Raw genomic sequence first — 12638 nt, forward strand, 5'->3', positions numbered from 1 at the left:
TTGAAGATCTCAGGAGTGGAAGAGACTAGAAAACAAGTCTAGATCTCAAATCCTTCCTTGATCCAACAAGAACAATTGCAAAATGAAAATGGAAAAGTAAATTGCAGAAAGAGTAGAAGAATGAAACAGTAAAAGTAAACAAGAGATCTCAAGGTGAGATTGAAACAGAAGTTCTTCAATTCTCCACCCAAGATCCAAGATGAAAAGTAAAGGGTGCTCAAGCAAGAACAAGGAAGAAGAGAGATCAATTCTCCTTCCTAATTCTCCAAGATCCAAGTTCAAAGTAAAGAGCTCTCAAAATTACAAAAAATGGAAATTCAAAGAAGCAAAAGAAAATTTCAAAGTAAGTAAAAGGTAAAAGTAAAAAGTTCCTTCCTAAATCAAACTAACACCTATTTATACACTTCCTAATTTGGATCTAAGAATTTAGGTGGGCTCTAAAATTTGGTGAAGAAATGAATTAATTTGGATTTTTGATCAATTTTTGGCCCATGGTGCATCTCCCAGGGGAGAGTTCAGCTCTTGGCAAGAGCTTTGGCCAAGAGCTTTGGTTCCCTTTCCTTCCAAAGTGTTGCGCACGGTTCCTTGTGACAAGAGAACAAAGCTCTTGGCAAGAGCTTGAAAGCTCTTGCCCAAGAGCTTTACTTGTCCTTGAGGTCCTTGGTTCAAGTCTTGGGTGGAGCACTTGTGGAGCTAATTTCCTTGCAACCAAGTAGCGCTTGATGTCTCCCTTCCTTGAGGTGCCTAGTTCGATCCTTGGGGAGTGCAAAAGCTGCCCATTTTTCATGGCACAAGAGTAGCGCCCAAAGCTTTGCTTCCTTGAGGGACTTAGTTCGAACCTTGGTGAGTGAAAACAAGCCAATTTTGGCTTGTTTTTCCTTGTGAAGTAGCGCTGGCCCCCCTCCCCTTGGTCATGGGTTCAAGCCTTGGTGAGTGAATTGGCAAGCTTTTCTTCCTTGATTTTCTTTGGAGCATGCCCGAAAAAGCTCTTGGCAAGAGCTTCCAAGTTCTTTCGCAAGAGCTTGGCTCTTGCTTCCTTCTTCCATGTATTCTTGATAAAGCTCTTGGCAAGAGCTTGGCTTCTGATTCTTTAAAGGAAAGCTCTCCACAAGAGCTTTAAAACTTTTGGCAAGAGCTTTGTGCCCTTGTTTCTTGACTTCACCCACGCTTTTCCTTGTTTGAGCCACGCTTCTCTTCCTTGTGCCACGCTTTCTTTCTTTGCTTAGATCATGCTCCTTAGGCTACGCTTTTCTTATTTTTTTTTCTTTTCTTCACCTACAAGTAATCAAAACAACCAATCAAAGTGTCACAAAATTCACAAAGCTTAAAATTCATTTAAAACCAATTAATTTTAGTTTAAACTTCATGATTTTGCATCAATTAAAGGGTGGTTGATTGATTCAAAGAAACCATGCACTTCCACTCCAAATTGCTAACTTACAATGCAAGAAAGTGTATAAAACCTAATAAAAACAAAGAAAAAGACTAGTAAAACAAGGCTAAGATGACTTGTCATCATCTATCTTCTAAAACTAAAATAATGTCTTTTCCTATTTTATCATAAAAATTAAAGTTTAAATCAGAATTAATTAAAGCAATCAGCATGTCTTCAATTGATGGATGGGGACCACTTGCTTCGTAGGGTCCACGCCTAACTTGGAGTGGGCATAACCATTCTTATGTGAATCTCCCTTGAGTCTCTGCTATCCCCTGGCTCTAGTCTGTGTTTCTGGGCCGAAAACTGGGTTGAAACTTGGCCTGAAATCGCCCCCAGCATTTTCTGTGAATTCTGCATGTCGCGTATGTCACGCGTACGCGTCGATGGTCTTCTTCGCATGTCACGCGTACACGTCAGGTACACGTACGCGTCAGGTACGCGCACGCGTCGCCATGGACAGCTCCAAATCATGCATATGCGTTAGGCACGCGCACGCGTCGCTCCTCGCTGGTCAGCTCCTTGGTTTCTTCTCTTTCTCTGCAGAAACTCCATCAAATCCATCCGAATGCTACCTAAAATAAACAGAATTGCACAAGGCTCAAAGTAGCATCCATAGTGGCTAAAAGATAATTAATTCTTGATTAAACTCAACGATTTAAATGCAAATTCACTAGGAAAAGATAGAAAAGATGCTCACGCATCACAACACTAAACTTGAATTGTTGCTTGTCCTCAAGCAACCAAAATAATATAGGCTTAGAATGTGAATTTGCATGAGAATGAGAGTTAGATTAAGCTCATGTCTCTTCTTATAGTGGGGTTTACAACTGCAATCCTGAATAGTTTTGGCATCTCACTCTCCTTTGAATCAGAAGAATGTTACTGTCATTCGGAATTAGAATCTGGATAATATTATGAATTCTCTGATCTTTTGTAACTCAATTTAACCCTTGAACACATCAATTTTTCTTTTCTTTGGTGCTTTTCACCTTGAGCCTAGCCATGACTTTAAATGTTTTGTCTCAAGTTTTACTTGACATAGAAACACCACAAGCACTTAACTGGGGAACTCTTTTGAAGTTCTGATTTTTCTTTCAGCTACTCCCAGACAGTGGTGCTCAAAGCCTTTGGTATACTCTATTAATTGCCATTGATCTCGACTCTAAATGTTTTGTCTCAAGGATTACTTAACACAAGAACACCACAAGCATATAACTAGGAAAACAACTCTTTGAGCTTTTAATCATGTCTGACCTCCCTAGTCATTGATGTTCAGAGCCTTGGACCTGGCTTTTTTTTTTCAATGATGTTTCTTTTGCTTCAAGGATTAAACTTTTACTTATTTCAGAGAAGTCATAATAATTCTCTAGATCCCTGTTCCTTGTACATCAACATTCTTTGATTCAAATTTAAATATGCACTGTTCATGTCATGCATTCAGAATCACAGAAAATACCACCACATTTGAATAAATGAGACTTTTCTAGAAATTACACTTAAATTCTCATGCAATATATATCACTTCTTTTTCTTTTTCCTTTTAGATTCAAGTTCAGTGAGCGGTACGTGAGACAAATAATAGAATGAAACTAATTCTAAGAACTGAAAGTACTAATGATCATGCAGACAATCGAAGCAACAGAAAATAGAAAACAACAACGTAAGAACAGAAGAGAAATAGAATGAAAGGAACTCAACCACCTTAGTTATGCTGGTGGCCATCTCATTCCTCCATGAAGAACATTCATCTTCCTTTGGTGCTATTAAAATAAACACAGAAGCCATAAGCGTAGCGACAACACCAAACTTAAAGGTTTGCCTGTCCTCAAGCAAAGAAGAACTGAAAACAAAAACACATAGTAAGATGAAAGAATAATAAAAGGATAAAAGAAAGAGAGAGAATTAGGATTGGGTGGATGATTTGAATTCAGGCGCTGAGGGGTTTAATTTGGGCGTCGCATGCGATGCGTACGCGTAAGGCACGCGTATGCGTGGATCGCATTAAGTTCAGATGACGCGTACGCATCAGGGACGCGTACGCGTGGACTTGCTTTTGTGCGAATCGCGCGAAGGCGGCTGCGCGCACGCACAACTCTCTGCTTGCGTGGTATGGGAATCAAAATTTTCAGATGACGCGTGCGCGTCATGCACGCGCACGCGTGGATGGCCATTTGGGAAAAAGACGCGCACGCGTCAGGGACGCATACGCGTGATGCGACTTATGCTCCCAGCACCATTCCAGCCCCACACCATCTCAACTTTCGGCCATGCACCCATTTACGTCGATTTTTCAAGGTCACGCGTACGCATAAGGGACGCACACGCGTGGGTGGCCATTTGCGCAAACGACGCACACACGTCAGGGACACGTACGCGTGATGCGACTTATGCGCCCAGCATGGTTCCATCCCCACTGCTGCTCAACTCTCTGGCCAATTTTATTTTTCACACACACATATGACGTGTACGCGTCAGCGACGCTTGCGCGTCGTGTGCTCATTTTTTTTTTTGGTGTCGCCTGAAGTGTTTGGTTCCTGTTATCAAATAGCTGCATGATCAAAAAAGCAGTAAAAACTAAATAAAAATCAAACAAGTAAGAAAACTACTACTACGAAAAATAACTAAGGATACAAAATTATCGGGTTGCCTCCCGACAAGCGCTTTTTTAACGTCACTAGCTTGACAGTCAGTTCTGCTAAGTCAGCAGATGAGCGGACCTCTGGCGATCGATCTCGCCTCCAAGATAGTACTTCAACCTCTGGCCATTCACTGTAAATTTCCTGTCAGAATTCTCTTCCTGTATTTCCACATAACTGTATGGTGAAGCTCTGGTAACTACAAACGGTCTTGACCACCAAGATTTCAGCTTCCCGGGAAAGAGTTTGAGCCTTGAATTATACAGAAGCACTCTCTGTCCTGGCTCAAAAACTCTGATGACAATCTTCTTGTCATGCAGTAACTTGGTTCTCTCCTTATAGAGCTTGGAATGCTCATAGGTTGAATATGTGAATTCATCAAGCTCATTTAACTGAAGCATTCACTTGATTCCTGCAGCTTCTGAATCAAGATTCAGATATCGGATTGCCCAGTAAGCTTTATGCTCCAACTCAACTGGCAAGTGACAGGCTTTGCCATAGACCAACTGATAAGAGGACATGCCAATAGGAGTCTTGTAAGTTGTCCGGTATGCCTAGAGAGCATCATCAAGCTTCATAGACCAGTCCTTTCTTGAAACACTGACGGTCTTCTCCAAAATTCTTTTAAGTTCCCTGTTGGAAACTTCAACCTGTCCACTTGTCTGAGGGTGATAGGGGGTTGCCACTTTATGACGGACTCCATATCTCTGCAGAAGAGAGTCCAACTGTCTGTTACAGACGTGACTTCCTGCATCACTAATGAGTGTCCTTGGGACACCAAACTGGCTAAAGATATATCTCTGAAGAAAGCTCATTACCACCTTGGAATCGTTGGTGGGCAGAGCTACAGCTTCCACCCACTTGGACACATAATCAACTGCCACTAGAATATAGTTGTTTGAATGTGAGGGTGGAAAAGGTCCCATGAAATCAATACCTCACACATCAAACAACTCAACCTCAAGAATCCCCTGTTGTGGCATTTCATGGTTGGCAGGGAGATTTGTGGCTTTTGCACATCTGTTACAGTGCTTCACAAATGCTCTTGAGTCTCTGAAGAGAGTCGGCCAGTAAAACCCGCTCTGAAGGACCTTTGTAGTTGTCCTTTCACCACCAAAGTGGCCTCCATACTCAGAACCATGATAGTGCCAAAGAATCTGCTGTTTTTCTTCATCTGGGACACATCTCCGGATGATACCATCTAAACACATTTTAAAAAGGTATGGTTCCTCCCAAATGTAGTACTTTGCATCAGTCAATAGCTTCTTCACTTGTTGCCTACTGTACTCCCTTAGGATAAAATTCATGGCCTTATAATTTGCAATGTCTGTAAACCATGGAGCCTGATGAATGAGGAACAATTGCTCATCCAGAAACATCTCAGTCACAGCTATGGGTGGTTGTACTCCTGCTTCAGGCTCAATTCTGGAGAGATGGTCAGCTACTTGATTTTCTGACCCTTTTCTGTCTTTTATCTCAATATCAAACTGCTGAAGGAGCAATACCCATATGATTAATCTTGGTTTAGAGTCCTGCTTGGTTAGAAGGTACTTCAAAGCAGCATGGTCAGTGTAAACAATAACCTTAGAACCAAGTAAATAGGACCTAAATTTATCAACAGTATACACAACAGCTAATAATTCCTTTTCTGTGGTTGTGTAGTTCTTTTGGGCATCATTTAGCACACGACTGGTGACGAACAGATTCTTGCGAATTTAGAATTTTATAAAAATAATCACGTTATAGGTATAGTTTCTAAACCAACAGAGAATCCTTTCGTACAAAATTTTGGTTGTCACAAGTAACAAAACCCAAATAAATTTATAATCGAAGTAATTAAACCTCGGGTCGTCTTCTCAAGGAATTGCAGGGAGGTATGATTTATTATTGGTTATGAGAAAAAGCGTATTTTTGTTTGGGTTTTTTAAATAGAGAACAAGTAATTTAAATGGCGAGAAAATAAATTAATAATTAGAAAAACTCTTGCAAGGTATAAGAACTGGAAATTCTATCCTAGTTATCCTTATCAGGTGTGATGAGAATTGGCTTTTGCTCCCACTTAGTTAATCCTTACTAAATAAAGGAAAGTCAAGTGGACCAATTAATTTGATCCTCAAGTCCTAGTTAACTCATGTGGAAAGACTAGCCTTAGAGCGATCCAAATCAATCAGCAATTCACAATTTTCAATCAACTGCTGAGTCTGATAACTCAAGTGTTACCAATTACTTAACCAAAGCAAAAAGGGAGAAAATCTACTCAAATAAAAAATGTCTTCAGATTGGAAGCAGCAGTAACATAAATAAAAGAAAGAAATCTTAAATCTGGAATACCTCAAATTATATTAAATAAAGAAATCAACTCTAACGTGAAGTTCATAAGCCAAATTGAAAAGATAAATAACAATTAAAGTAATAGAATAAATAAAAGTAGAAAATAAATTAAAGGAACATTGGACCTGTGATTGAAGAGAAGTAGCCTAATCATAATAGAAATCCTAATTCCTAAAATCCTGAGAGAGAGGAGAGAGCCTCTCTCTCTCTAAAAACTACATCTAAAACCTAAAAATTATGAATATGAATGTCGTATGAATTGTTCATGTTGATTCCCACATTCTCTGGATTCTATTCTGTGTTTCTGGGCTTAGATCTGGGCCAAAAAGAGGTTCAGAAATCGCTGAGGGTATTTTCTGCAGATTCCTGCACGTGGCGTCTGTCACGCGAACGCGTGGGTCACGCGTTCGCGTCATTTGGAGTTTTTCCTGGTCACGCGTACGCGTCGCTGCCATTTTGCGCTAGGCACGCGTCCGCGTTGTCCACGCGTACGCGTCGCTGCCTTTTCTTCAAAACTCCATTTTGTGCTTTCCTCCCATTTTTGTATGTTTCCTTTCTGTCTTTTAAGCCATTTCTGCCCTATGAAACCTGAAAAATACTTAACACACAGATCACGGCATCGAATGGTAATAAAGCATAATTAAATTTAATATTTTTAAAGCATAGGAAACATGTTTTTACATATATCATAAAATAAGGAAGGAATAGTAAAACCATGAAATTTACATGAGTAAGTGGGTGAAGAATTGATAAAAACACTCAATTGATCACAAAATACATCATAAAATAGGGGTTTTTCAACTGGCATAGTAAATGACATGTACAAGCTTACCATGCCTCTGTCCTAAAACAGCTCCTATAGCAAAGTCACTAGCATCACACATAAATTCAAATGGTAAATCCCAGTCAGGGGGAGCTATGATGGGAGCAGAGGTAAGGTTTACTTTCAGAGTTTCAAAAGCATGCAGACAATCAGAATCAAAGACAAAAGGAACATCAGCAACCAATAGGTTGCTTAAAGGTTTAGCAATTTTAGAAAAATCCTTTATAAATCTTCTATAAAATCCTGCATGACCTAAGAAACTCCTTACTGCCTTAACATTAGCTGGTGGTGGTAATTTTTCAATTACCTCCACCTTTGCTCTATCAACCTCAATTCCCTTACTTGAAATTTGATGTCCAAGAACAATACCTTCTGTAACCATAAAATGACATTTTTTCCAATTTAAAACAAGGTTTGATTCTTGACACCGTTTCAAGACAAGAGATAAATACTTAAGGCAAGATTCAAAAGAATTATCAAAAATAGAGAAGTCATCCATAAATACCTCAATGAACTTTTCAACCATATCAGAAAAAATTGAAAGCATACACCTCTGAAAAGTTGCTGGAGAATTGCAAAGCCCAAAAGGCATTCTCCTATAGGCAAATACTCCAAAGGGGCACGTGAATGCTGTCTTCTCTTGATCTTGAGGGTCCACTGCAATTTGATTATATCCAGAATATCCATCTAGAAAATAGTAAAATGCATAACCAGCTAACCTCTCAAGTATCTGATCAATGAAAGGCAGGAGGAAGTGATCCTTCCTGGTAGCAGTGTTGAGCCTCCTGTAGTCTATACACATTCTCCATCCTGCGACTGTTCTTGTAGGAATAAGCTCATTCTTTTTATTCTTGATCACTATCATCCCTCCTTTCTTGGGAACTACCTGCATGGGTGATACGCGAAAATTATAAATATTAACGCGCAACCGGCAAGTATACCGAGTCGTATCAAGTAATAAAACTCACTAAGAGTGAGGTCGATCCACGGAGATTGGTAGATTAATCAATTTTAGTTAAATGGTAATTTTAGTCAAGCAAACATGGTTTTGAATTCATGAGATTTGATTTTTTTGAATGTAATTGCGGAAAGTTAAATGACAAAGAATTTAAAGAACTAGAATAAAGAAGAACAATGAAAGTAAATAACTGAAACTTAAAATGCAAGAAACTTAAATGACATGGAAAATAAATTGTAAGAAAGTAAAGGTTGCAGAATTTTAAAGAGCAGAAGAGTAAATTGCAAGAAATAGAGAAACAGAATGTAAATGACAAGATTAATAAATTGCAAGAATGTAGAAGGGAATTGGGTAATGGGTATTCAAACAACTAAAGAGCAAAAGAAATGAGAATTAATGATGGAAAGGATCATTAGGGATCAGAGATGCAAATTCTCATGAATTGATGTTGATCAATTCCTTCTCAATCATGGGTATAGATCCATGGCAGATTGTGGGTAATTGAGTCCCAATCTCTTGGTAACTCAATTTCTCTCAACACAACCAATTGCCACTCTCGTGATCTAATTGTTCATGAGAAGAGATGAAGTTCAATTTCTAATCCAAGCCACACATCTTCCAGAATCTCAACTAAGGGAGGTTACATGTCACATACCAACCCAAAGTGTATTGATCAAAGAAATCATGAAAGGATGAACTCTAAACTGAATTATGTAGCTCCTTTCTCAAGTTCACCACATAATTCATATAGATTCAATCCCTCTCTCGATGGTGATTAAATCTGTGAAGAACAAGAGTTTCCTCTTAGATGAACCACTTGAATTGAGAATGAAAAGAAAAGTTATCAACCCATTCAAATGAGCAGAGCTCCTCCCCCTAATGAAAATGGGGTTTAGTGAATCATAGCTCTAAATTTAGCAACAAGTGCAAAAGTAAACATTCCAATTGAGTAGTGAAGAATATTGAGGAATGAAGGAAAAGTTCTTGAAAACTGAAATTCAAAATTGCCAAAAGAAAACAAAATAGAAGATGGTTGAGAGGCAGTAAAAACAGAAAAAGTCTAAGTGTAAAAGTAAAAGTCTCTAAAAAGTAAAATGTTCAAAAAGTCCTAAAATTCATAATCCCCCTTAAAGTACAAACTCCTTCTCTATTTATACTAGTCCTAAAACTCATTTGGAGATCTTCAATTGGGTTAGCAATGTGGGCTTTATCCTTGTTGAATATTGCTTCATGAAAGAATTCTTGTCAAACAGAGAAAACATGGCTCATTCTCATTGCTCTGGCCTAATGGCCTGGTGTTGTTGCCCAAGTTATTGGCAAAACACACCAGTGACAACGTGCATGGCAATTTCCTGGGAGTGGGACATGGTGCTTGGGCGTTGTTGCCCAAGTTGTTGCCCAAGTTGTTGCCAAACACTTGGCTTGTTCTTCATTCTTATTTCACTTTTTATGCTTGATGTTTCCTGTGATTTGAACTTTAATTTTGTACTCCACTATAGACTATGATATATGGTTGGAAAGCTCTTGATGTCTACTTTTCAACGCAACTGGAAGTACCTCAATTAGATCTCTGTAGCTCAAGTTATGTTCCATTGAAGAAGACATGGTCAGGCTGCCTGGCGTTGTTGCCCAAGTTATTGGCAAAACACGCCAGCAACAACGCCCTTAGTCTCTGAGGCTCTAAATAAAGCCAGCTTTTGAGTCTTCAAATAAACTCCAATCCCATACTATGATATATGGTTAGAAAGCTCTTGATATCTTCTTTCTAATGCCACTGAAATCACCTCATTTGGAGTTTTCTAGCTCAAGATATGCTCCTTTGAAGAGAGCAAGGTCAAGCTACCTGTCGTTGTTGCCCAAGTTGTTGGCAAAACACGCCAGGAACAACGTGCATGCCTCTTCTTTGGTGGCTTCCTGGAATTGTTGCCCAAGTTATTGGCAAAACACACCAGGAACAACGTGTATGCCTTCTCCTCCATTTTTCATGGGCGTTGTTGCCCAAGTTGTTGGCAAAACACGCCAGGAACAACGTGTATGCCTTCTCCTCCATTTTGCATGGGCGTTGTTGCCCAAGTTGTAGGCAAAACACGCCAGGAACAACGTGCATGCCTCTTCTTTGGTGGCTTCCTGGCATTGTTGCCCAAGTTATTGGCAAAACACGCCAGGAACAACGCTCAACCTTCTTCTCCCTGGCAGCTTGATTTGTTGGGTGTTGTTGCTGGAGTTGTTGCTGAACACGCAGACAACAACGCCCCTTCTTCCTCCTTGCTCCATCACCTAACATAAACCAAAGAATTTTCCTCAAAGTTTTGCCATCTTATGCAATAATTTTCAAGAGAATCATTCACATCAACTTATATATAAACTCCTTGAGTCATTTGCATGAATTATGCCAAATTTCACTTAGTTCTTGGTTCATGGATGCATAGATGAAACACTCACAAAATTGCTCATTTATTTCAAAGAAAATGAATGAAACTAAGCTAAAACTACTTAAACTAACTAGCTAAAATAGCAAAGATACAAACGCATCACAACACCAAACTTAAACCTTGCTTGTCCTCAAGCAAGAAAAGAACTATGCACAAAGGTTTCTTTTAATCGGAACAAGTTGAGGGGTAACTTGTAATGCCTTGGTGAGTGAAGTGATTAAGTGATAGTGGGATGAACTCTGAATTATATGCTCATGTAAGAATTCCAGTGCTTATTAGTCCCTACATTTTGGAAGTCTTAGATCTTAGGACTTTCATTCAAATGATATCATGGAAATCTCTCTATATGTAATCACCTTGAAGCAGTCTTATAGTTTTTGTGTTTTGGCCTTGACTCTAAGTGTCATGTCTCAAAGCAGCTCTTTAGATAAGCTTTCAATCAATACTCCTAAACCAGTTGGTTTTAAGGTATTAGGTGTTGAAGCACCCCCCTTAGGATTTACTTGCTCAAGCCTCTCTCTTTGACACAATTCTACCACATGCATTTGACTAGGATAATAACTCTTTGAGTTCTTATTTCTTTCTTTTTCTTCCTAGTAATTGATGCTCAGAGCCTTTTGCCATGTTCTTTTTTTTTTCTTTTGCTGCTTCTTGGATCAAAAGATATTTGAGAATCTCCACAATACTTCTTTGAACTCTATTTCCTGCCTATGAGCTCCCATGCAGGTTTTCACAAACATGCAACCTCAATACACAATCATACAACTAGAACTACCACTTCTCTTAATCTTTTGCTTGCCTCAAAACAAATTTTTTGACTCCTCAATCATTCTTTTCAAAGAACTGTTCTCTATTTGCAATTTATAGATCTTGAGTGTAAGCAGATTTTCAAGTGTATGGTGCTATGATGTATTTAGCATCTTAATTATTGAACTTTTAAAGAGATTATGCTAAGCAGACAAGCAGGGGTGCAATATTGCTTTCAATCATAACAGTTTTAAATAAAAGACAATCACTTAACAATACAACCTTTTTTGAGTTCACTTGCTTTACTCCTTATCATCATCATTGTTGGTCTTTACATCCTTCTTTGCCTCTTTGATTGATGATGCTTAATCCTTCCAAAAATTGAAGTGACTGCCTACAATGAATTTTGAAAGTTGCTTGTCCCCAAGCACTTGAGAAATGGTTAGCATGCATGAATTATTTGTGGGCTTTTGAACTTACTTTGGTATGGGAACACCAAACTTAGTACCTTTCCAATGGTTCTCATGCATCAAATCAACCATATGTGGAACTTCTTTTTCTTTGCCAAAGGTAATAGAACTAAAAACTAGGAAACAGCAGAATAGTTAACTAGTTTATCTAAATACTTGAAGCTAGCATTATGCAGAAGGAGAGAATATGTTTTATGATGAGATTTTGGTGGAACACCAAACTTAGAATCCTTCATTCTCCCTTATATTATTTTGGTGTGCAACACCAAACTTAGCTTCTTGCAATATGGATAAAGCTAATTAACTTTTTTATTAAACTAGCTATGAAAAGAAAACTACCTCAGGTTGGGTTGCCTCCCAACAAGCGCTTCTTTATCGTCATTAGCTTGACAGTTGTCTCTCTTTAGGGAGGATGATGATCATAGTGCCTTAATCCTTCCCCTCTCACCGTGAGCTTCCTTCCAGTGTCTCTCTTGATGATTTCCACATGTTCAAGTGAGAGGATTTTGTTCACTGTGTAATATCCAGAAAAGTGTGGAGATGTTTCCAGTGGTTGGTAGGTTAGCATCACTTTATCCACTGGCGAGAAACCTTCAGTGGGGATTTTTTTGTTTCTCCATCCTCTTGGCACTTTCTTCTTGGGACTCTTTTCTTTTTTTGGAGGTAGTTCAGATTTCGAAGCCTCAATTTTTGGAATGTTCTTGCTGAGAATCTCAAATGCAGGCTTTGGTTGTAGCTTCTCCTCTATTCTTTGAGCTTGTTGCACCACTTCTAACTCTTCCTTTCTTTTCCAGCATGAGCTT

This window comes from Arachis hypogaea, chromosome 16 (assembly GCF_003086295.3).
Source record: "Arachis hypogaea cultivar Tifrunner chromosome 16, arahy.Tifrunner.gnm2.J5K5, whole genome shotgun sequence".
Taxonomy (NCBI): domain Eukaryota; kingdom Viridiplantae; phylum Streptophyta; class Magnoliopsida; order Fabales; family Fabaceae; genus Arachis; species Arachis hypogaea.